The following is a 25041-nucleotide window of genomic DNA, read 5'->3' as shown; positions in this document are numbered from 1 at the left end:
AGCCTCTTTTCTTGGCGTTCAATATGTTAAAATAGATTTCTGAAATGCAAATGTAGGTAGTAAATACTACAAAATCTCTATACTCTACCTTCAATACGTTAAATTACATTCCAATATGTAAATATAGGTAGTAAATACTACAAAAGCCTCTTTTCTTGGCGTTCAATATGTTAAAATAGATTTCTGAAATGCAAATATAGGTAGTAATTACTACAATTTAAAAAACGTTGGTAAAAAGAATATCATTTTAGCTTATTTAATTGTGTTTTTTACCCAACCAAGCATTTATTTGAATAAAAGTGGTATTTATTTAAATAACCAATAGTTAAATAAAAATTGTTAAATGTTTAAATAATCGAAAGTGAACAAGCCTATTTTTTAAATAAAACAAACAGACTTTAGAGTTGATAAGATTTGTAAATATCATTTGAAACTAATAATTTTCACGCTTTATTTAAGTCAAGCAATTACATTTTTAAAAATGAAAGAAGTTAAACAATATAAAAATTTGTAAATATTGTAAATATTTTTAGGTAATAAAGAAATTAAGAAATGTTTTAATTAAAATATCTTTCATTTTCTACTACATTTTTAAAAATGAAAGAAGTTTAACAATATAATTATTCTAATATAATTTCAAAATCAGGTATTATTTAAAGTACAAATGCATAATTTAGTGAAGCAATTCTTATTTAAATACTTTTATTTAATTAATTTGTGTATCTGAAATGTATTTATTGAAAAATAAGTGGGTTTTACTATTTATCACGGTTTTTTATATATATATATATATATATTGGAATTGTTACAAAAGGTTCTTTTAAACGTAACTTAGTACATTAATTTATTTTGGAAGTTCAAAACGTATTAAGAGCCCTTCAGAGTACTATAAAAGGATTTCATTTACAAACTAAATTAATATTTTCTTCAAACTTTCAATTCGTTATAATTCGAATTTAAATGAAAACATCATGGATTATAGGTGCGTAATCTACTATTAGACCGAACGGATTAAAAAATACTTAAAGTAAGTGGTTTTACTGATAAACTAAAGGAATTTAACTTTAAAGGGTATCTTAGATTATTGTTTTTAATATTATTCAAATTCAAAACGTATAAAGAGTCCTTCAAAGTAATTTAAAAGAATTTTATTTACGAACTAAATCCATATTTTAGAAGTTAGTTTGTATGAAATACTTACTAATACCTGAAAAATGGACTTTAGAGTTGATAAGATTTGTAAATATCATTTGAAACTAATAATTTTCACGCTTTATTTAAGTCAAGCAACTACATTTTTAAAAATGAAAGAAGTTAAACAATATAAAAATTTGTAAATATTTTTAGGTAATAAAGAAATTAAGAAATGTTTTAATTAAAATATCTTTCATTTTCTACTACATTTTTAAAAATGAAAGAAGTTTAACAATATAATTATTCTAATATAATTTCAAAATCAGGTATTATTTAAAGTACAAATGCATAATTTAGTGAAGCAATTCTTATTTAAATACTTTTATTTAATTAATTTGTGTATCTGAAATGTATTAATTGAAAAATAAGTGGGTTTTACTATTTATCACGGTTTTTTATATATATACATATATATTGGAATTGTTACAAAAGGTTCTTTTAAACGTAACTTAGTACATTAATTTATTTTGGAAGTTCAAAACGTATTAAGAGCCCTTCAGAGTACTATAAAAGGATTTCATTTACAAACTAAATTAATATTTTCTTCAAACTTTCAATTCGTTATAATTTGAATTTAAATGAAAACATCATGGGTTATAGGTGCGTAATCTACTATTAGACCGAACTAATTAAAAAAAATACTTAAAGTAAGTGGTTTTACTGATAAACTCTAAAGGAATTTTGGAATTTTCTAGAATAGCAAAGTAAAACTAAAACGTAAACCAAGTTTAAAACGAAACTAATAACTGGGAGAAAGGTTGAAGTAAGTAATTTTTTTGATTTTTCGTTTTTTAATTTTTGAGTTCCCTATATTATTATAAACTAAATTAAATATAATTTATGAAAATTTGTGATAAAAGATCTGCTCCTTCGTGTTTTACATATATTTAAAAACTCGAGATTTTAATGAATTGTTTTCAAAGCATGAAAAATATAGCAGATCCTTTGATTTTAATTGTAGTTAGTAGTTACTTAAAAAAAAAGTCGCTAGCTGACTTGGAGCTTGTGTAGTTAAATTTTAAAAATGTGTATTTTAAATTTTGTTTGTAAAAGTTTTTTTTGAAAAAGTTTAGTATTATAGTTTAAATTTATTAAATAAAATAAAATATAAATTATACATTTGGTTTAGTATTTTACTATTGCAAGTAAAATTAATAGTAATTTCAATTACTTTTTTAGTTTTTTTTTTGACAAATATGCAAACTATTTAGTTATTTCAAAAACAAATACGTCGAATTATTTGGTATTCGAAATACTATTGGTTAGTTTTTATATCTTTAATTTTATTTTGTCAGAACAATTTCTCTTTGTCTAGCTTCTTCTAACTTTAATTTAGATGGCCTTAAAGCCAAGTATTTAACAAATTTTGTAACCAAGTAGATGGAGCTTTAAACAATTTTTCTGTCATGTAGTCAAGGAAATGTTCAAATATACGTGTATTTGGTCATTTTGATGGTCAAATAGCCCAGTATGGAACTGCGAGATGATAGTCAGACATTGAGACGCGGGTGGCGCCCGTGCCCCAGCGTCCGCGCCAGCCCCGTCGGTGCCCCATTTCACATTTCAGACGTCGACGGAGGCTCGGGGCACCATCAGGGCGAGGGCGCGGACGCTGGGGCACGGGCGCCACCCGCGTCTCAATGTCTGACTATCATCTCGCAGTTCCATACTGGGCTATTTGACCATCAAAATGACCAAATACACGTATATTTGAACATTTCCTTGACTACATGACAGAAAAATTGTTTAAAGCTCCATCTACTTGGTTACAAAATTTGTTAAATACTTGGCTTTAAGGCCATCTAAATTAAAGTTAGAAGAAGCTAGACAAAGAGAAATTGTTCTGACAAAATAAAATTAAAGATATAAAAACTAACCAATAGTATTTCGAATACCAAATAATTCGACGTATTTGTTTTTGAAATAACTAAATAGTTTGCATATTTGTCAAAAAAAAAAACTAAAAACGTAATTGAAATTACTATTAATTTTACTTGCAATAGTAAAATACTAAACCAAATGTATAATTTATATTTTATTTTATTTAATAAATTTAAACTATAATACTAAACTTTTTCAAAAAAAACTTTTACAAACAAAATTTAAAATACACATTTTTAAAATTTAACTACACAAGCTCCAAGTCAGCTAGCGACTTTTTTTTTAAGTAACTACTAACTACAATTAAAATCAAAGGATCTGCTATATTTTTCATGCTTTGAAAACAATTCATTAAAATCTCGAGTTTTTAAATATATGTAAAACACGAAGGAGCAGATCTTTTATCACAAATTTTCATAAATTATATTTAATTTAGTTTATAATAATATAGGGAACTCAAAAATTAAAAAACGAAAAATCAAAAAAATTACTTACTTCAACCTTTCTCCCAGTTATTAGTTTCGTTTTAAACTTGGTTTACGTTTTAGTTTTACTTTGCTATTCTAGAAAATTCCAAAATTCCTTTAGAGTTTATCAGTAAAACCACTTACTTTAAGTATTTTTTTTAATTAGTTCGGTCTAATAGTAGATTACGCACCTATAACCCATGATGTTTTCATTTAAATTCAAATTATAACGAATTGAAAGTTTGAAGAAAATATTAATTTAGTTTGTAAATGAAATCCTTTTATAGTACTCTGAAGGGCTCTTAATACGTTTTGAACTTCCAAAATAAATTAATGTACTAAGTTACGTTTAAAAGAACCTTTTGTAACAATTCCAATATATATGTATATATATAAAAAACCGTGATAAATAGTAAAACCCACTTATTTTTCAATTAATACATTTCAGATACACAAATTAATTAAATAAAAGTATTTAAATAAGAATTGCTTCACTAAATTATGCATTTGTACTTTAAATAATACCTGATTTTGAAATTATATTAGAATAATTATATTGTTAAACTTCTTTCATTTTTAAAAATGTAGTAGAAAATGAAAGATATTTTAATTAAAACATTTCTTAATTTCTTTATTACCTAAAAATATTTACAAATTTTTATATTGTTTAACTTCTTTCATTTTTAAAAATGTAGTTGCTTGACTTAAATAAAGCGTGAAAATTATTAGTTTCAAATGATATTTACAAATCTTATCAACTCTAAAGTCCATTTTTCAGGTATTAGTAAGTATTTCATACAAACTAACTTCTAAAATATGGATTTAGTTCGTAAATAAAATTCTTTTAAATTACTTTGAAGGACTCTTTATACGTTTTGAATTTGAATAATATTAAAAACAATAATCTAAGATACCCTTTAAAGTTAAATTCCTTTAGTTAATCAGTAAAACCACTTACTTTAAGTATTTTTTAATCCGTTCGGTCTAATAGTAGATTACGCACCTATAATCCATGATGTTTTCATTTAAATTCGAATTATAACGAATTGAAAGTTTGAAGAAAATATTAATTTAGTTTGTAAATGAAATCCTTTTATAGTACTCTGAAGGGCTCTTAATACGTTTTGAACTTCCAAAATAAATTAATGTACTAAGTTACGTTTAAAAGAACCTTTTGTAACAATTCCAATATATATATATATATATAAAAAACCGTGATAAATAGTAAAACCCACTTATTTTTCAATAAATACATTTCAGATACACAAATTAATTAAATAAAAGTATTTAAATAAGAATTGCTTCACTAAATTATGCATTTGTACTTTAAATAATACCTGATTTTGAAATTATATTAGAATAATTATATTGTTAAACTTCTTTCATTTTTAAAAATGTAGTAGAAAATGAAAGATATTTTAATTAAAACATTTCTTAATTTCTTTATTACCTAAAAATATTTACAATATTTACAAATTTTTATATTGTTTAACTTCTTTCATTTTTAAAAATGTAATTGCTTGACTTAAATAAAGCGTGAAAATTATTAGTTTCAAATGATATTTACAAATCTTATCAACTCTAAAGTCTGTTTGTTTTATTTAAAAAATAGGCTTGTTCACTTTCGATTATTTAAACATTTAACAATTTTTATTTAACTATTGGTTATTTAAATAAATACCACTTTCATTCAAATAAATGCTTGGTTGGGTAAAAAACACAATTAAATAAGCTAAAATGATATTCTTTTTACCAACGTTTTTTAAATTGTAGTAATTACTACCTATATTTGCATTTCAGAAATCTATTTTAACATATTGAACGCCAAGAAAAGAGGCTTTTGTAGTATTTACTACCTATATTTGCATTTCAGAAATCTATTTTAACATATTGAACGCCAAGAAAAGAGGCTTTTGTTGTATTTACTACCTATATTTACATATTGGAATGTAATTTAACGTATTGAAGGTACAGTATAGAGATTTTGTAGTATTTACTACCTACATTTGCATTTCAGAAATCTATTTTAACATATTGAACGCCAAGAAAAGAGGCTTTTGTAGTATTTTTCCTCCTATATTTACATATTGGAATGTAATTTAACGTATTGAAGGTAAAGTATAGAGATTTTGTAGTATTTTACTACCTATATTGGCATTTCGGAAGTATATTTTAACGTGTTGAATGTAGAGTATAGAGAGTGTTGTAGTATTTTTCTTCCTACGTGACTACACCGGAAACGTCTCTGTGTTATTCGCTTTAGTAATCAAGCCGACTCTGAACATATGTTTTACTCTTTATTCTACGAGGTTTAAACATACACCATTTCAGTACATTCTTAACTTATTCCATACGCTATTTAAAACACATGCGATAAAGATAACGAGGAAACAAGTTAACTCTGAACATATATGTTATGCTCTATACGTGAAGGATGTTGTAAGCTTAAATTCATAATGGTTAATGTGTAGTATTTTTCTACCTTTTTACATTTTATAGTATTTCTTTATCTATATTTGTGTATCGGAAATGTATTTTAACGTATCGAACGTTGAGTAATTTTTTTTTTATATTTTCTTTATATATTTGCGTATCAGAGTTGTGTGTTGTCGTATTAAAAGAAGAAAAAGGAACTTTTCATAGTGTTATTCTACCTATTTACATATCGGAAATGTATTTATATTTTACCGTATTTAAAATATAGGTAATTGTTTTTATTGGCTTGACTTAAATAAAGCGTGAAAGTTATTAGTTTCAAAATGATATTTACAAATCTTATCCACACAAATTTAATTTAATTTTAATTTTTGTGTTTTATAGTATCTTTCTGACTATATTTGTGTATAAGAATTATATTTTACCGTATTTAAATAGTAATAAAAGCGAATTGAAAGTTTGAAGAAAATATGAATTAAGTTCGTAAATAAAATCCTTTTATAGTACTTTGAAGGACTCTTAATACGTTTTCAACTTGAATAAAATTAAAAACAATAATCTAAGATACCCTTTAAAGTTAAATTCCTTTAGAGTTTATCAGTAAAACCACTTTAAGTATTTTTTCAATCCTTATACCTATATTTACATATTGGAATTGTTACAAAAGGTTCTTTTAAACGTAACTTAGTACACTAATTAAGTATTTTTAATTTACCGTAATTAAAATATAGGTAAGTGGTTTTTATCTTATTTTATACCTACGGAAGCGATAAATAAATTAAAGCAATAAATTTTTGGAGTTTGGAGATGGGTGGGAAAAAAAAAAATAAGGCTCGTCGTTTTTCCAACTGCTTTTCTGATGTACCCAAAAATGGACCAAAATAGAACAAAAGTACCCTTAAAACGACCAAAGTCACCATTTTCGGCCCTATGTACCCCATTTCGGACCAAAAGTACCCCAAACTGGACCTATTAGCTTTATTGTAATGTTAAACTCCCATAGAGATTCCCCTAAAAGAAAAAAACTTGCAGTCCAATTTTGGGTACATGAATTATTTCGGAGAGGGAATCCATGTTTTAAATTCAAATTAACCGCGCGCCCGTGCAATCCGCGCCTCCCAGGTAATCCACGCCTCCCAGGTAATCCACGCACGCGCGCGCTATCTTCCTGCCTAGGTTATTAATCATACAACTTACATAATTTCTACTTATTTCGTACGATAAAACGCGATCGAGATATTCGTTTTAAGAAATACTCGTGAGATTGGTTCAAGTGTCAAGCATACTACAATGATATTAAAATGAAGTTTAAAAATATTTCCATTCTACTTTAACAACGAATATTCCATGACGTCAAAACACTTCAATTCAAATTAACCGCGTCCCCCGGGGTAATCTGCGCACGCGTCGCCTAGTTTATCAATTTTTACATCATTTCAACTTATTCCGTACGATAAAACTTGATAAGATATACGTTCAAGTATCTTTCGAGATAAGCGTAGATAAATGAACAAGTTGGCCTGGACACAATATGTTGATATACGGGAAAACAAATCGTCGCGAGAAATACCCTAAATACATTGACTTTTCGACGATTTTACCCCCATTTCACCCCTTAAATCCTGGATCCTCGATCCTCGATCCTAGGATCGGAGCCTCGCCCTTACTTTCCTTCTACTAGTTACTTTAAATTAAAAATGGCATCAATGATAAATTATTTTAAACCAGAATGTTTATTTTATTATTCCAATAGAGAATCAAATATTTAAAAGGAAAGTAGGAAACAAAATTATTTAAACTTTCTTTTGGATATTGTACTTTACTAGTACCCTTTCCAGGAGATTGATAGGCTTTTTTAGGAACTTGTATTGAAGTTGATGGACTTTGCACTTCACAAAAAACATTGCATTCAGGAATCCAACACAAGTCTTCTCTAAGTTATCTTCTTGGCCAGTGGTATGATGTTACTAAACCAGGAGGGTGCAAATATTTTACGAAAGTTTCGTCATTTTAATCTTAAATTTAAACCAAAACACCGAAGTATATCTTTCCATCGTAAACGCAGGCAACGCATTTCCCTGGTGTTAATTCTGTGAGTGCGGATGTTTCCATTTCCTTTTTACCTCCCACGGACACTTTGAAATTTTCTATATATCCGGAAAGTCTTGAAATATTTAGTAAAAAATGTAAAGTATTTCATTTCGTGTTTTTTTAACATAATAATAATTTTTTTTCTGCTTTAAAATAATTTCTCATTGATGCCATTTATAATTTAAAGTAACTAGCCTGTTGGGCCAAAAATATAAAATTTTCAAAATTTTTAAGGTGGAGTACAAGTCGAAATCTGGGAGTCTATTGGACCCTTCAAGTAGTCAATTATTTCGGTTCGTAATTTTTTTAGCGAACATTGACTCCCATATTCGGATTCAGCACTAAATTTATACTTAATTTGCATATTCTCTTTGGTATATGTCTATTAGATACCAAAATATTCGAGAAAAACTCATTTTAAAATCGAAAATAACCCAAAATTAAAAAAAAAATTATAACTTTGCAAATAATTCAATTACACGTCTAAAACTTTGGGAAACGAGTTTTCTTAAGCTACTATACTCGTAGAAAAAATATTATTGAAATTATAGATTAGGCAAATTTTCCGCTAGTCGAATTGACATGGAATGACCCTACGGGAAGATTAGGCAGTTAACTACGTCTTCCCAGTATGAGCTTCTAATATGATTTACTTCCGATGTTAGTTTTATAAAATAATATTTATTCGATTTTTTACCTGATATCATTTGAACGAATGTCTTTGAAATTCTTTCGAATATGTTCCAAAACTTTATCCGATGACCAATGTTTTTAAAAAATTAGCCAATTTATGATGTAGCCTATTTATTGCAACGTTGTTCTGACATCATTCCTAGATACTTTTGCGGAATTTGGTCCCAAAAGCAATATGGCTTCTAGACCAAAACTGGAAGTAAACCTATTTTTCTTTTCGGTAATGTCAGAGCAGGTACTTCTATATCCAAAAATAATAATAATTTAATATAATTTAGTTTAGATATTTACAAGTAATGCTAAACAAATAAAAATAATTATAATATAGTAATGCACGCCCAAAACTATTTAGAGTTTTTTCGTAATGTTGAGATTATTTCAGAGTACATAAGATACTGGGCTAACATTTCAATAAAATTAAATATCGGAAAAAGACTGTTAAAAGCTTAAGTTAAGTGCCGTAACTGTCGTCAAATGTCAATAGTTTGGGCTTAAAGGGAATATAACCTCCAACGCGTTCTTTATGAAAGACCCCAACAATTTTACTGATGGGCCCCACAATAAACCATTAAGTAGCTCCAGAATTATAAGAGCCATTCGTAGCAGCGGCCAATATTGGAACTCTTGGGGGCGACAGAATTATTAGAGGTTATATTCCCTTTAAGTATAAAAGAGATGTCACGCTAATGTATTAAGAATGAACTGTTAACAAAGATAATTTATTCGGATTGTATGTATTGGTTTTACATACAGTGTAGCTGATGCCACCGTGTCGTACAAATATCTATAACAGTTAGGGCTATAAAGGTCAATTATGTATCGTTAGACGGCTTTACTAGGCTCGATATCTTGATATAATTTTTATAAATCTTAGCCCAAAAAGTAGGACATTTGTCCAATTTACTGTTTTTAATATTTTGCTTGGTGTGTTTGGTATTGTATCTAAAATTAAGTTAAACAAATATTTTTCCTTAAGTCAGGACCCAGACTACCTATATCTTCGGTTATATCAGTAAATATTTATTTCAAGTAAGGTTTGGGATCATCTTACGAGACCACTATTTTCGTGATTTTCGCCTAAAAATCTACATAACGTTCCTTCTATTAAGTCCGATTTTCATGAAAAAATATGTTTTTGAATAGCGGTGGCTCCAATTAACCTAGATATGCTGCGTTGCTTAATTTTAATTATAAGTAGTGATCGTATGGGGTGATATTTTAGTCTGAGTTGGGGTCGGGGGAGAGAAAAACCAAAAACCAGGGCGGGCCGGTTTTTTTTTAAATTTTTAAGTTTAAGTGTTTTCTAACTACAAAAGTGACGAAACGCATTCAAAAGTAGCACATATCTTTATTTATTTTATAAAATATCTCTAAAACTATTCAAAAATCATCATCACATTAGCCTAACAACAGACGCGCGGAGTCGCGGATGAGAATAAAACCAAAATCGAAATTAAAGCAAAGGCAAACGCGCGGATGAGAAGCGACCTTTGTACCTAGGTTCTGGGAGGATGAATCATGAAAGAGAGCGAGTCGGTTTGTGTGATTAATTATCCGCGACATTTTGTTTTAATTTTTTCCCCTCTATGCAGAGGGTATGAATATTCTTGAGAAACTGAAAATTTATAATTTTTTTAATATGATGTTCTACTATCCATTTCGGTTTTTCGATATTCCTTCACGAACGCTAGTTTTTCCGCCAGGGATAGCATTGGTTCCGTTCTTATATTACAATAAATCGAATAGTGTACGGAACCGTAATATGTTCAAATAATCCGACATTATCTGTCGGAAATTTCCCGAAATTTGGGGGATCTGGAGCACTGTGTACACGTATACAAGTATTGAATTGTTTTCCCACGGTCCAAATTCCAAATTTAGATGTATACATCTGTATTTGGAATTTTTACCGTGGGAATCTGGGTAGCTTATAGGCCGACCTCGAAGTGACTCATGCTCCGCAGTAAAATACGAAAGAAAAAATTCTAAATCCAGAATGGATAATCCGAATCTGACTTTAAAATTATACCGGGCAGCGTCTGGATAAAGCCAAGTGAAAATCAGCCTAAACAGATGACACTTTCCAAATTATTTAGCAAACAAAATGTTTTGCAGCCATTACCTTAGGCGTATACGAGGAACAAAAACGGAATGAGTGGGATCTGGGCCCAAGCTCGACATAGTTAAAACCCGCCTTAACCCGAGCCCACGCCATAAACAACTTCAAAAACCCGCCTATTTCCGGCCGACAACATTTTTACCCATCCGGCTCAAGCAGCATCCGGTTTCACAGGGCGCTCGCCTCATCTCTACACTGTAAGTGAAACTAATACACACAAATTCCTATATATATAGTGAGATAGATTGTGTGCAAATAGGTTTGATGAAAAGTTTTATGCACCCTTTATGGTGTTATAGGTGGTTTAGAGCGGACCTGCGTTATATTTGAAGGGCCCTCGTCCTATTGCTGTAGCTTACTCAGCATACCACCTCGCCTATTCTTTTACGTTAACTTTACGCCATTGAGATAAATATAGACAAGATGGCGGCCATGGCTCTAAGGCAGGGCGTGATGGGTAAAAGGGGATGTCACTAGCCTTCAACTATTTAGATCACGATGTCAAAAGAATACCTTCTATTGATAAAATTTAGTTGAATAATTAACAAAACATTACTTACTTTTTGGATTTTTTCTTTGTTGATTGGGCAGGAGTCGCCGCAAGCGCACTCTTGTAATGTGGCATAGGATAAGTTGGTCGAAAAATTTTAGTCATGGCTTGCTTCAAGTTCATATTAAAAATTGGAACTTTGAACAACAGGTGTAGTCAAAGATGAACGAGCGGCGCCTACCTTCGCTTCGTTTCCATTTGCTTCCAAAGATTGTGATATTTTCTTGTTTGAATGAATTTTATCAACTGTTTCAAATACAATTCTCGAAAGCTCCTGCTGACTAACATTAGCATTTTCTCCAAATTGAACGTCCTTATTTAGTTTCCTTCGTAACGGCTTTTCGAAACTTTCGTCCGATGATGATCCCATTACTTCAGATACTACTTAAATTAACTAATTAAGGTTGACCGATGAACAATTAGACCGTTTGATAGTTTTATTTTTTTTATTACTGAGACAGGTTGGTGAGACAGTACAGTCCGCTAACCCGGCCGAAATGCACAAAACAAAATTTTTTACATATCAACATTGATTTTTTTTTAAACAAAATATGTATTTACATATTTTCAAAATAAACAGTGTATATTAAGGAGCTGTCCGTCTTACATATTGTAAACACAAAGAAACTATAGCATATATACAAATGGATAATATTATTTTCCAGAAGATCCAAAGCCCGAAGCACCGCGGTCTCTGTCTGGTAGTTCTGACACTTCCACTGTTTGCAGATTTTCAAGAATTGGTACACATAACAATTGAGCAATTATTGTTCCACGTTTAATTTGCCAGGAAGAGTAGGTAATATTGAACAGTACAACTCCAACATTACCCCTGTAGTCTGCATCAATTACCCCGGCTCCCAAAAGGATGCCGTTTTCGAGCATGTTTTGTTTCGCACATAGCCGACCATATGTCCTTTCCGGGAACATCAACGCCAAGTCCAGGTTTATTTTCTCTTTGGAGCGTGGATGAAGAGTGATATCAATAGGGCTATAAAGATCATATCCCGCTGCCATTGGGGATCTTTTTGTTGGAGAGAGTGCCATAGACGACAACTTTTGATACTGCATCTGTTGAAATACAAACGTTATATAAGATAAGGAAATCGTTTATTGTTTTTGCAATATCTTTTTAGAAGTTCTACGACCGCGGTGATGAGTAATAAATTGTGATGTGCAATCTCCTCCGCTATAAAGCACCGCGATAAAATCTGTTTTTGAGGAAATATATTCTGTATTATCCTATGAAACTCGGCATACAGTGGGCAATGGAGTAGTATATGATCAATATCTTCCTTTACTAAGCATCTGGAGCAGTTGAGTGCGGTTACCTCTTTATGATACTTGACCATAATATCACAGGTAGGAAAACGTCTGCATCAATACTAATGAAATATCAATTGCAAGTAGTTCCAACCGTGAGATTTCATGTCCATGATTGACTATTAAGTAGTACTTTTTATTGAGTTGCGGTATATAGACACCAATCCCAGCCGTGTTATTCATCGTAGACAGTGAAGCATCGGTGTATACAACCAAAGTATTGTCAGGTTTGGAGATCTCGTGCAGAGTTTGTTGAAAGCACTGATATATTTCAGCGGTGGAAAAATCCCCTTTCTTAGATGGTAGCCAATTATCAGTTATTATGTTCGAACTGCCTCGAGAGATCCACGGGGGATAGTTTATATATGGTAGTTGATAACGTTTATTTTTTGGTATGATCCATTCTTTCAAATCCATACTATAGGATAAGTGAGCCAATCTATTGCCCAGTGATTGCTGCTGTATTTCAGGTAGTCGAGCATATTGAAGTACAGATGTGGAAACTAATGTCTTTCCATCTTGATGCTTTGCCAGAAAGTCTAATTCTTTTTCCAGAAATCTATCGTATAGTGGCAAAATGCCAGTGGAACTATGCAGAGCTGTGACGTCCGTTGAGTTTGGGACTCCAAGTATTAAACGTAAAGCTATATTTTGAATTTTTTGCAGTACCGACATCCGCGTTTTGCAAGCACTGGAAAACACTAATGACCCATATTCCAGTTTTGCACGGATGAATGGGCAGTAAATTATTTGCATGGCAGCACTTGTCGCTCCCCAACTTTTCCCGGCTATTGCTTTAAGAATATTCAGTCTTCTTTTACATTCGGTAGCAAGATAATTTATATGTGTAGACCAGGATAATTTGGAATCTATCCAGATACCTAAGTATTTGTATTCCTTTACTTCTGTCAGTACATTGCCATCTATATGTAGAGAAAAGGACTCTAAATATTTTCGCTTTCTAGTGATAAGAATGTAGTTGTATTTGGAGTATTGAAGGCTGAGTTGCCATTCTTCTACAAAAAGGGCAATAACATTTAGAGCTTGTTGCAGTGCTGATTGTAAGTCTTTAATTGAAGTACTTCTGGCCCAGATTGCAATATCATCTGCGTGTAATCCGTGTTGTACACCGAAAGGAATGTCCTGACAGATGTCGTTGACCATGATTGAGAATAGAAGCGGGCTAAGTGGATTGCCTTGTGGAAGCCCGCTGTTAAACAGTATTGACTTTGAGTAAATGCCGTTTATATATACTTTCATATTTCTCTCCGATAGAAGATTGTATATCCAGTGGTAAAGATGGCCATTGTACCCGTGCTGCGTGAGATTCTTTAAAAGTTTCTTAGCGGTTATACTTCCGAATGCATCTCTCAAATCCAGAAATACCACTCCCATGTATTCTTTTTGTTGAAAAGCTCTCTCCGCATCCAGTTTAATCCGTAACGGATGTTCAATGGCTGACCGCCCTTTCCGAAATCCAGACTGGGTCCTTGCAAGTAGGCCGTATGTTTCAAATGAGTGTCTGCATCTAGTTTCTACCATCTTGTCAAATAGCTTTTTGAGAGACAATTGTAGTACAATAGGGCGATAGGATGATGAATCTAGTGAATTCTTTCCCGGCTTAAGGAAAGGAAGAATAATGCCATCATTCCAGTCCTCAGGATAATGATGTGTCGTCCAGCAGGTGTTGAGGTATTTAAGTAAGAGAGTGAGACATTCTTCCGGTAAGTGCATCAATATATAGTTGGATAAATCGTCTTTTCCAGGTGCAGTGTTTTTTAGCGATGTCCATGCTGCTAGGAGCTCCTCCAACACAAAATTATTATTATAGTCCTGTGTGCGATTGTCATTGGGCAGTCCCAGCGTACCAAAACCCGGATTCATCGCCTCTCGACATTGAGGAATAAAATATTGTGAACCATAAAATTTAACTAATTCATCAGCTACTTCCATTTTGGAGGTGGTAAATTGCTGACCTCCCATTTTTTGTAAAGTAGGTGTGGTACGTGTCGTCTGATTTCCTTTAGTAAACCAATAGGTGTTTACAAAAAATCAGGGAGGTCACGTGATTGTGTTTCAAGTGTTGCCAGATACTAAATGTAGACCGAGCTAGAAATAAGAGCTTTCGAATTATTTTAGAGTTGGCAGTTTTACACTACCAACTCTAAAAGCTTTACAGTACTCAACAGTGAGCTTTAAGTTTGGTCGTGTTTGCTAACTATTGTCTGCTCGCTAGAACTAGGCTAAAAGAGGCGGAATGCATGCACTGATATTTCATTTCATTAGTTAAACTTCTTAGAAAATTGTCTGTATTAATTTGAAGTCCTAAATGTTAGAACGCCTATTTAAGGTACGTTAACACATAGCCCTCCGTAAAGAATTGACCTCCTTTTGTTTTTCTTAAATTTTTTTAGTCCACCAAGGCGGAGCATTTGGCCGACGAAATGTCTTCCTTGAAGCTGAATGTGTTGAGGGTATACAAGTCTCTGCTGCGCGTAGCAGTTCTCTCTGAATTGTTGACCAAGAAGTAAAAACTTCAGGATGATCAATGGCCACCGCACGCATAAGATTGGTAAACAGTCACCAGTCTGCTTTGGTATAGTGCCATGTTCTTCTGTTTACAGTGGAAGGTGACATCAAATCTTGAGAGTATATAGTTAAATGTATCGGAAGATGGTCGCTCGTTCCTTGCATCAGGACATCCCACGATATATCAGCTGCAATGTCATTACTTGCGATTGTAAGATCTAATGCTGAAGATTTCCCATTGCAATCAATTCTTGTTGGTAAGTTAGTGTTTAGTAGGACCAAGTTGTCCGTTTCTGAGAGCCATTTTGAAATTTTGTGGCCTTGAGAGTTACAAGTGGTATTTCCCCATTCTGTGTGGTGTCCGTTAAAGTCGCCAAGTATAAGGAATGGTGCCTGCAAGGTATGCGATAAGCCCTCTTATTCTTGCGAAGTAGCCTTTCCTTTCGAGTCATAAACATTAACTACTTGTAACTTCTTTGTACCCCATTGGAATTGAACTCCAATATATTCCAGATTTACGCTCGGCGGTAGTAGTAGTGATGTAGCGCTACACCCTTTATTAACTAAAATGGCAACACCACCTCCTGTAGAATGGGTTCTGTCATTTCGGAAGATATCATAGCAATTATAATGAAAGTTATTACTGATTTTATTGTTAAGTTTGGTTTCTTGTAGAGCAATGATCATTGGAGTTACGTCTTGTACTATTTTACTTAAATCGGCAATGTGTGCTTGTAAACTGTTAATGTTCCATTGAATTATGTGAAGAGTAGAATCCTGTATTTTAGGCATCTTCCATTGGATTAAGGCCCATTTCGTCAACAAGACACTGAAGGACATCTCGCTGTTGATTGGCCATTGGTAAATTTGAAGGCAGGGATGTTTGTAGACGACTAGTAATACTCGACGCTATGGCGTTATTTATACTGGATTGATGATGTCCTCCTAGTTGATGTAGAACATCTTGTAGAATTTGTATCATTAATGAAAACATCTGCTTGTATTGTGTGTCATCTAATTTGGCAACAGAGTTATTAGAAAGAAGAGGAGTATTCCAAGCTGATGACATACTTTTTGAGGTGGAGGCCCCATTCGGCGTATAGTTTTTAGGCATAGCTGGGAAGTTGTCATCATTGTATTGGTAAACGGTTTGTGTTATCTGAGTCTTGTGGACAACTATCGCTTCCTTCTTGGTGATTTGCTGAGTTTCTTGTATTTGTAAAATTTTTTTCTTTTGTTTTTCCATACAAAAGCGAGACTTCGCTGAATGCTTGGCTTTACAGTTGACACACTTTGGAGTGGCCGTGCAGCTGTCCATATTCGAATGTTGTTTTCCACAATTGGCACATGTCGTTGCCCTTTTACATTGGTTTTGTAGATGTCCCAGTTTATAGCAGTTTCTGCATTGTACCGGTCTTCTTTCATAAGGATATATCTTGAATTTTTGATAGTATAGGCTAATTTCCTTTGGAATGTCGTCACTGAATTCAATCAATACTGTAGTGCTGTTTTCCCCCAACCTTCGAATGGCTGTGGTTGGAATCTTGCATTGCATTAAATCTTGCTGAATCTCTTCAACTGTTATAGCTTTGTCAACATTGTATATCACACCTCCATTTCTCATAGATTGACAGGAACCAGTTTGTTTAACAGAGATTTTAATATTACAAACCTCTTTTAAAGCTTTAATTGTATTTCCTTGGCGAGTCGATAAAGGTTTGATAAAGATTGCTCCGCTTCGGAGTATACTCATATCCGCAATATCATTAATCTTTGCTTTGAGGTCCAGCGCAATGGCTTTTCCACCAATTTCTTTGAATATGTAGCGCTCTTTGTCGTTGTCAGCTTGTAGAGGTGTTAGAATGAAGGAATGTACTTGGATTCCTTTGTCTGTGTCACTTAAAGGTGTGTCAGATATGGATTCCTCTTCGCCATCCGTGTCTGAATGGCTAGCATCATGAGATTTTTTTTCAGTTTTTTTTGGTTGGAGACCCTTTTAGTTTTAACCTTTGGCATACTTAACCAAGGGCCAAGCAAGGAAACAGGAGAGAGAAAGAAAAGAAAGAAAGAAACGGGAAGAACTTACAGATAAACGAAAAGCGAAAAAAGACGAGGAAAGGAGCTTAGGCTTAAACGCCGATAGTTTTATAGTAAGTGATGATATCAGTTTTACAAGCTATACTTTCACTCAATCAAACGACTCAGTATCTCTCTTTAGGACGTAAATACAGTGATGCCAGCTTGCGAAAATGAAATTTCCCTTTTTCGATGTTAATATTTCCCTTTTTGTACGACAATTTTCCTTGTTTTCGAAAACACTAGATACAATCATATTTGCGTAAAAATGTACTATAGTAACCTTGAAAAAAAGGTGGGATTAATTGTTTTCGAAATAATTATATTTCTAGTATTGAAAATATAGTGCTATCTACATTCCAAATATCGAACTATATAACCATAAATCCTAAGTTTATCTCTAATGTTGGGTTTATTTTTAAATTTTTATTTAGTTACTCTTTTAGTGAAGGCTTAAAATATAATATAGTGAGCATATGAGAAAGGTAATTTGTTTAATATATATATTATTCTATCTTTCAAATCATCCCACATCAAATTTCCCTAGATTTTAAAATTCTTAGTTCTGATTTCCGTTTTTTGACGTCTGAATTTCTTTAGATGTGGGAAATTTCCCTCGATCTGCACGAGGGGCTACTCATTTAGTAAATATTTTTACGCCTGATTACTGATTACTAAATATTTACATTGATTCCCTGTAAAAGATTTCTACTGGTTTCTAAAATGATTAACGTGATTACGTTGATTATGATTATTTCTACCCGAATACGTTTTTTTATTGACTATAGAGGACTACCCTTGGTTTCGTGTGTTTTCTCTTGAATACCGGTGATTACCTTTGGTACCCTGATTACCTATGAATACCGTTATATACCGTCGAATACCCGTGATTACGTGTGAATTCCGTTAACTACTCGTGAATTTTCGTTTACCAGTAAATACCAAATATTACCCTTGATCGAGGGTAAATATTTTGTACACCTGATTTCTGAATTCCCGTGATTACCTATGATTTCTACACCTGATTACTTAAGTGACTACCCCCTCGCCCTTGATAACTTATACGTTTTCTGCAATAGGCCTATATTAAAAGGTCGGTAAAAATGTCGACCCACCCTGCAAAATTTGAATTTATATGAAAGATCAATCAGAAACTGCTATAATAATAATCAGCTAGGCTAATACCCAAGGCACCACCTTAGGCCTAAATCATTAAGCGACTTTTAAAGCCATTAATTCAGGTGGCCGGGTTACAATGCGTAGGAGGGTGGTGGCAAGCCCTTCATGCCACCCGAGCCAACAGCTGCCTACACTCACTATTACCATTAACCTCAACAAGTCTTTATGGAAGGGGAAACCGAAGCAAGAAACTACGCAAGACAGGAAATTCGTCTCCATATAAATTCAAATTTCATCGGGTGGGTTGACATTCTTACCCACCTTTTGATATAGGCCTATAAAAATTCCCTGTACAGTACTGTTGAGCCCCAAATAGGGCGCAACAGGTCTACAGTTGGAATCTCAGGCATTTTATTTTAGTTTAATTATATGGTTTTCGACTCGAAGGCCTATCTGATCCGAGTTTTGCGTCTTTATTTTACTCTCGAAGACCCATTGGTCCGAGTACGTCGTTGGTAATTTTAATGTGTTTAATTTATTTTAGGGTTTATCCCCCCCCTCTTTGTGATGGACTCCTCTACTTTTTCGCGATTTAAAATGCTCTTTGAATTCAGTCCATCAGGCAATCGGTGGTTCATCTTAGCTTAACTATTTCTTCAATACAGTCGAATACCGAATTATAATTTGCAACATTTGTTTCAAATCCAGGTATCTCAAAACATTAAATTTTAGTAAAACATATTTAAATTTTAGTAAAACATATTTAACTTTTAAAACATTGTATTACGTAATTTATACCATTGAATACCCGGGAATAGTAGTAAAATTTCGTTATTACTGGTCAATAGCAAATATAACCCTTGATTCCTTGTAAGGTTTCTGCATTATAGTCGAATACCGAGTAATAATTTGCAACCTTAGTTTAAAATACAGTTATCTCAAAATATAACATTTTAGTAAAAATAATTCCATTTTAAACCCTACCTAGATAAAATTATAAAATGAAAATAAAACAATAACTATGTGAGTAGTATTTTAATAATTTAGTGTAAACGAAGTTTGAAATGCGCTTTCGAAAAACGTCAAAAAGGCGTTTTTTTCCTGTTACTACTTTTCCGAAATTATACTGGCGTAACGAAGGCCCTTGGAACTCACGCACGGTAGTTATTTGGATGACATTTTAGAGTTCAGGAACCGTTTTTACTGAATATTCCACGCGAGAGGTCCGATATTACTTAAATTTCCGTACGGGATTTGCAATCTCAAAATGATTTCGAGATTTTGAGATTTTGAAATTTTAACAATGATTTCAGAAATCTTAATTTTAATTTCGGGGTTTTCACGATGATTTCGGGAATTTCAACCTAATTTTTGAATTCTTGACGATTTTGATGTTTTGTCGCTAGAAAACCAAAATCACGTACCTTTTTGGCGATTATTTGGAAATACACACATATAGACTTTTTTATGCCGTTTATTTTTATATAGCGTGAATGTCTCTAATTGGGTGGTTTCTGATATGAACTTTTGCAGAGGTTGAATGTTTTATATCGGGCTATGTTAGTAATTTACTTTGTTGCTAACTTTCTGGTGTGAATTTCTAATGTTGAACTTGGCGCGAATTTTTATACGGGGGTGACAGGGGGGGCAGGTGGGCAATGCCCCACCCTAGAATTTTACTGGGAGGGACAACTAATGTTATTGCCCGCTCCAACTTTTTGGTCAGTTGAAATCTTCGCAAGGCTCAAATTATCATTTTAAAAACATATAAAGCTTATAGAACCTCAACTTTGTTTAAATTTCAGTCTTTTCCCGCCAATGTATATAGTAGAAAAATGTACAAATGCATTCGGAGAAGCTACACTCCATTAAAAATTCAAAACCATTCTCCAGACCCCTTTTGGTTTCACTTTGCCTCCTCCAACTTCTAGAACGTTCCTACGCCCCTGGGGGTGAATGATTTAACAAAGCAGTGGGACTGTGTGCACCCAAATGTCCGTGACATCTTGTTACTTTAAAGAACGAGCTTTCTAATTTTGGGTTGTTTTTAAGATTTTTAGACTTATTTCCAGATTTATATACTGGTTTTTGTTATTTCATATTTAGGCATTTAAGTTTAGTTTTATTGTTATAAAATATAAAAACTGCTTTTCTTGAATTTTCTGTGTTTCTTTGAATTATAATATTACTCAAGAGGGGCAAAAACGTAATACAGTCGGGAAGCATTACCAAAGACCCGAATTTTATGTTAGGTTAAAACAATTGCACATGTCGTTATTCTCCTTGACGAACGACTCCGAAATTTCAATTTCCGTTATACATGTATCATGTAATTTTGCTAACGAACTGAGCGTATTGTATCCTGTGTTTACTAAACAACGGTTAAAATCCTATGGCGACTTTTCTAACATCGCAGCTGCCGTCGTTTCGTTAAGAGAGCTGGTCATTTTTAATGAGATTAGCCATGACGAATCTAGTGAAAACGAAGAAAGCAAAACCAATTTAATTCACCCAGGGCCGTACCCAAGGATGGGAGAGGGAGCCTCCCCCCAGAGTTGCCAGATGTACGATCTGGATCGTATTTGTACGATATTTAGACGCTCGGTACGATAAACGATCCGAAGGCGGGATCGTACGTCTATAATACGATCCTGAGATAAAATACGATCCAAAGTACGATCCGAGATTCAGGGCCGTATTTCCGCCTAGGCATATATAGTCGACGCTTGTTAAGAGCTTTTATTTAGTAATATATCCGCAGAGCTCCGACTTCTACGCTGAATTAGGGAAATTCAGGCACAGCCTAGTTCCAGGGATCAGAGTAAGTGCAGCTCGTGAAAGGTAGCCCTGTAGTCGTAGCTAATTTAAACGGAAGCCTGTCTTCACTTCTCAATTTAGAGGCAAAGAATGACAGAATACCGGCCGATTAGAAACGTAGGTTTGGCTTTACTAAAACTTGGCGGAATCCGCTCGTGGCGGCCTCTCCCGCTAATTTAACTAAAAAGGTCTACCTTCGTTTCGAATAAAGGAAATTGTTAAAAGACGGCGTTACTGACTAATCCCCCAGTTTCAAATCGGCGCGTGGAATACCATTTCAAAAATCGTTCTACTTTCTGATTTCTATGGTGTATACCTATATAGTTTTCAGACAAAACTAATAAAGCCATTGGTCTATAATAAAACCATACGTAACATAATTACTCATAAATATGCCTCTGTATAATATTTCCTTTTTTTTCCGTTGTGTTTTTAACAAAAAAAAGACTATTTATGTCTGCTTTGTATTCTACTTGCGCTTTAAAAAATACTGGCCGCGCGGAAAATAGCACAGATATCAGAAATGATTGCCATGTCTCCGTTTTGGACCGCGGTTTTCACCCCTTGTAGATTTGTATCATATCTGCCTGTGTTTAGGGCATGGAAAAGTCTCGGCCTAACTGGTTGACCACGAACACAGGAGAACAGAATATGCTCCACTGTCTGGACCTCCTGAGTGTTACAACTAGTACAAGCATTCGACTGTTTTAAGTTGATAAGGAATAGTCTTTCATTGGTAGGTAAGCGATCACAGTTCAGTCTGGCCAGGGGAAGCCTCAAGGCTGACAATATGTCACGCGATGGAACTGGTTTGTAACAAACTCTATCCGTACTTTTTAGAAAGAGGTGCCACGCTGTGGTCCAGTTGTTTGACACTAACTGCAAACATCTAGTTTTCAGGCAATTTTTCGAATTTGGAAGAAACTCACTGATAAAGGGGGGACTAGAAACGAGAGAAACATCAGCACATTGGTCTGCCACCACATTTCCCGGCACTCCCACGTGAGCAGGACACCATAACAAAGTGATGGCCCTGATAATTGTCGCATAATGTTCTAAAGGTCAAGACTTGGAAGTCCAAACTGAAGCTGGAGAACATGGAGAGAGCAGATTTGGAGTCTGAACAGACAATAATATCTCCAAGGCTGTGAGTATGAGCGTAACGTAATGCCTGATTTATTGCAAACATTTCCACCGTAGTGATGGGATGACCCGGATCCACCAATGACCGATTCTCAATCCCATGTTCCGGGATACAAAAACCCGCACCCGCGCAACCAAGATCCTCCCTGACTGAACCATCGGTATATATAATTGTGTGAGTAGCCTGAATTTTGTCTAGTTCTGAGAAAAACATCTGATAAAGTTCTACATCTGACAGGTTTATCTTTGAGAGCCTTAACCAATTACAATTGATTGTAGCTTTTACTGGCTGCCAAGGAGGGATCAGAGAAATAGGAGCGTCCTGTTCCAAAGTAAGATACCAATCAATATTAAGTTGCAGTAGTTGCCTCCAGTATTTTAGAAGTGGAGGGGTTTTATGCGATAGCCATTTTCCTTCATGTGGCTGCAATGCTGCCAGACTAGTTTGGGCTTGCACCCTATAATAAGTCGGAGCATCAGAAGCAGCCCCTAATGTTAGGTATTGTACACCAAGTAGATCTCTTCGGAGGGAAAGTGGCATAACGGCAGCTTCCGCCTCCATCATTTCTATTCGGGTAGACTTTGGGACTCCAAGAATTGCCCTAAGCGCTGCATTTTGGACTCTGTCTAACTTGTCAAGGTGTGTTTTAGCCGCCGTATTGTATATCATACAAGAGTAATCCAGTCGGAACCGGATGAATTGTGTATATAATACCTTCAGAGCACGTCTAGAGGCTCGCCAATAGGTAGAGGAAACACATCTCAGTAAATTCAAACGTTTCATGGAGGACGCATGAAGGGAATCGATATGGGCGCGCCAGGTCAATTTGGAATCGATGGTGACCCCAAGATAGACATACGTCTCCACCCTCTCTAAACGTGACTGACCCAAAGTGAAGAAAGTATCGTCGAGAAAGTCTGTATTCCGCTTGTTGTGGATCACCATATATTTACATTTTTCCGGCTGAAAAGTGAGTCCCCATTCATTGCTATACTCTTCCATATTATTTAGGGCCACTTGAAGATGTTCTTGTAAAATCTGGGCATGTCGCCCAGAAGCCCAGATAGCCAAATCATCAGCGTGTTCCCCGTGTAGAACTCCGACTGGACAGCCTTCAGGAATGGCGGCCAGCATAACATTAAAGAGAGTGGGACTAATCACGAGTGACTGGAAACGTATCTGAAACCTTGTTGCCGACTTTCACCGCAGCTGTACGCCCTTTTAAAAAATTCTCCAACCAATTGTACAGGTTACCAGTAATACCCAATGCTTCCAATTTGGATAGTAATGCGTGATGGTGTACGCTACCAAAGGCATCTTTTAGATCCAGAAAAATAACAACGCAGATGTGGCCCCTAGCCATAGCGATTTGGGCCTCTTGGGTGAGTCTCAGTATATTGTCTGTTGGCCGACGTCCTTTCCGAAAGCCCGATTGCGAATCCGGAATGCCACCACTGGCCTCCAGAAACCAACTAAGCCTTGTCAGGCCCAATCTGTCATACGTTTTTCCTAAGGTAGGAAGCAACGAAATTTCGCGATAGCAATTTACATCTTGGGGGTTTTTTCCCGGTTTACAATTAGGATGTAAGAGCGCATGCTTCCATTCTGTAGGGTAACAGCCTTGAACCCACAAAGAATTAAACAGTTCTAATAACTTTTCTTGGAAAAGTTTAGGGGTGTTCTTCAACATAAGGTTGGAGATGTTATCAACACCTGGAGCCGAGTTTGTTAAACGTGAGAATACACTCTCTAATTCCGCTGGCGTAAAGGGAAGATCGTAAGGATCCCCTAATGGAGATGGACCTCTCACCGGTGCACCAGACCGGAGGAACCTAGTCGGTGGAAGATGCACGTTCTGCCGGAATCTGTTCGCCAAGACATCAGCAACATCCCCTTGCTGAGAGTAGATCTGGTTACCTTGAATTAACGTAATATTTTGGGTTGACGTAGTGCCTTTGCTAAACCATTTGACCCGCTGCCAAACTTGGGTGAGGGAGGAATGGCTATTTAAACCGTCACAATATTCTTACCAGCTCTTCCGTTTCAGTACTTTGGTATACCGCCTGAATTCAGCAGCGGCCCTCCGATAGCTCACGTAATCCTGTAAGGTTCGACTATTTCTTGCAAGCCGTCGTAGTGCATTGATTCTTTTTACCTTAACAGGACAAGAAGAATCCCACCACTGGGGGGTGCGAGGTTGACTAGGACCGCCACAGAGTTTCTTTGGAATAGTCAGTGTAGCAGCGTTGGCTAGCAAAGCTGTAATCGAGTCCACCTGCACTGTGAAGTCTGGGTGAACAACTCCATCCGTTAGAGTGTGACGGAAACCCAACCAATCAGCCTGTGGGTAGTGCCAGCGCGTTGTCGTGTTGACAAGATTAGGGACCCTCTCCTCCAAAGTCAGCAGGATGGGGAAGTGGTCACTGGATCCCCCGGGCAGCGTGTGCCAAGAAAGCCTGTGAGCCAGGTCGGAGCGGGCAAATGTTAAATCCAATGCGCTATCCGGGACTCCTATGGAATGTCTAGTAATGTCCCCGTTATTGAGAAGAACCAAATGATCCGTATCCTCAATCCAACGAACGATGAGGTCACCTTGAGTGTT

The 25041-nt window shown here is 34.6% G+C and overlaps 2 long non-coding RNA genes and 1 pseudogene across 3 annotated transcripts; 2 read left to right on the top strand and 1 right to left on the bottom strand.

Moving 5' to 3' along the window:
• Positions 1-12085: 12085 nt before the first annotated feature.
• Positions 12086-12448, bottom strand: LOC149921206 (deoxyuridine 5'-triphosphate nucleotidohydrolase pseudogene; annotated as a pseudogene).
• Positions 12449-21903: 9455 nt separating this feature from the next.
• On the top strand, positions 21904-23134 carry LOC149921205 (uncharacterized). Of its 2 annotated transcripts, XR_016477296.1 has the most exons (6): positions 21904-22035; positions 22136-22297; positions 22357-22442; positions 22496-22613; positions 22677-22770; positions 22956-23134. It is a non-coding gene; the product is annotated as an uncharacterized LOC149921205 (long non-coding RNA). The 2 variants fall into 2 exon arrangements; XR_016477295.1 differs by having other exon boundaries at positions 22357-22613.
• A 561-nt stretch (positions 23135-23695) lies between these two features.
• On the top strand, positions 23696-24670 carry LOC149921204 (uncharacterized). The gene is made up of 3 exons (XR_016477398.1): positions 23696-23821; positions 24109-24542; positions 24603-24670. It is a non-coding gene; the product is annotated as an uncharacterized LOC149921204 (long non-coding RNA).
• Positions 24671-25041: the final 371 nt, after the last annotated feature.

Source organism: Leiobunum rupestre, chromosome 11, assembly GCF_980474605.1.
Source record: "Leiobunum rupestre chromosome 11, qqLeiRupe1.1.hap1, whole genome shotgun sequence".
NCBI lineage: Eukaryota > Metazoa > Arthropoda > Arachnida > Opiliones > Sclerosomatidae > Leiobunum > Leiobunum rupestre.
The sequence above is the reverse complement of the archived record's forward strand: the minus strand, read 5'-3'. Positions and strand labels throughout refer to the sequence as shown.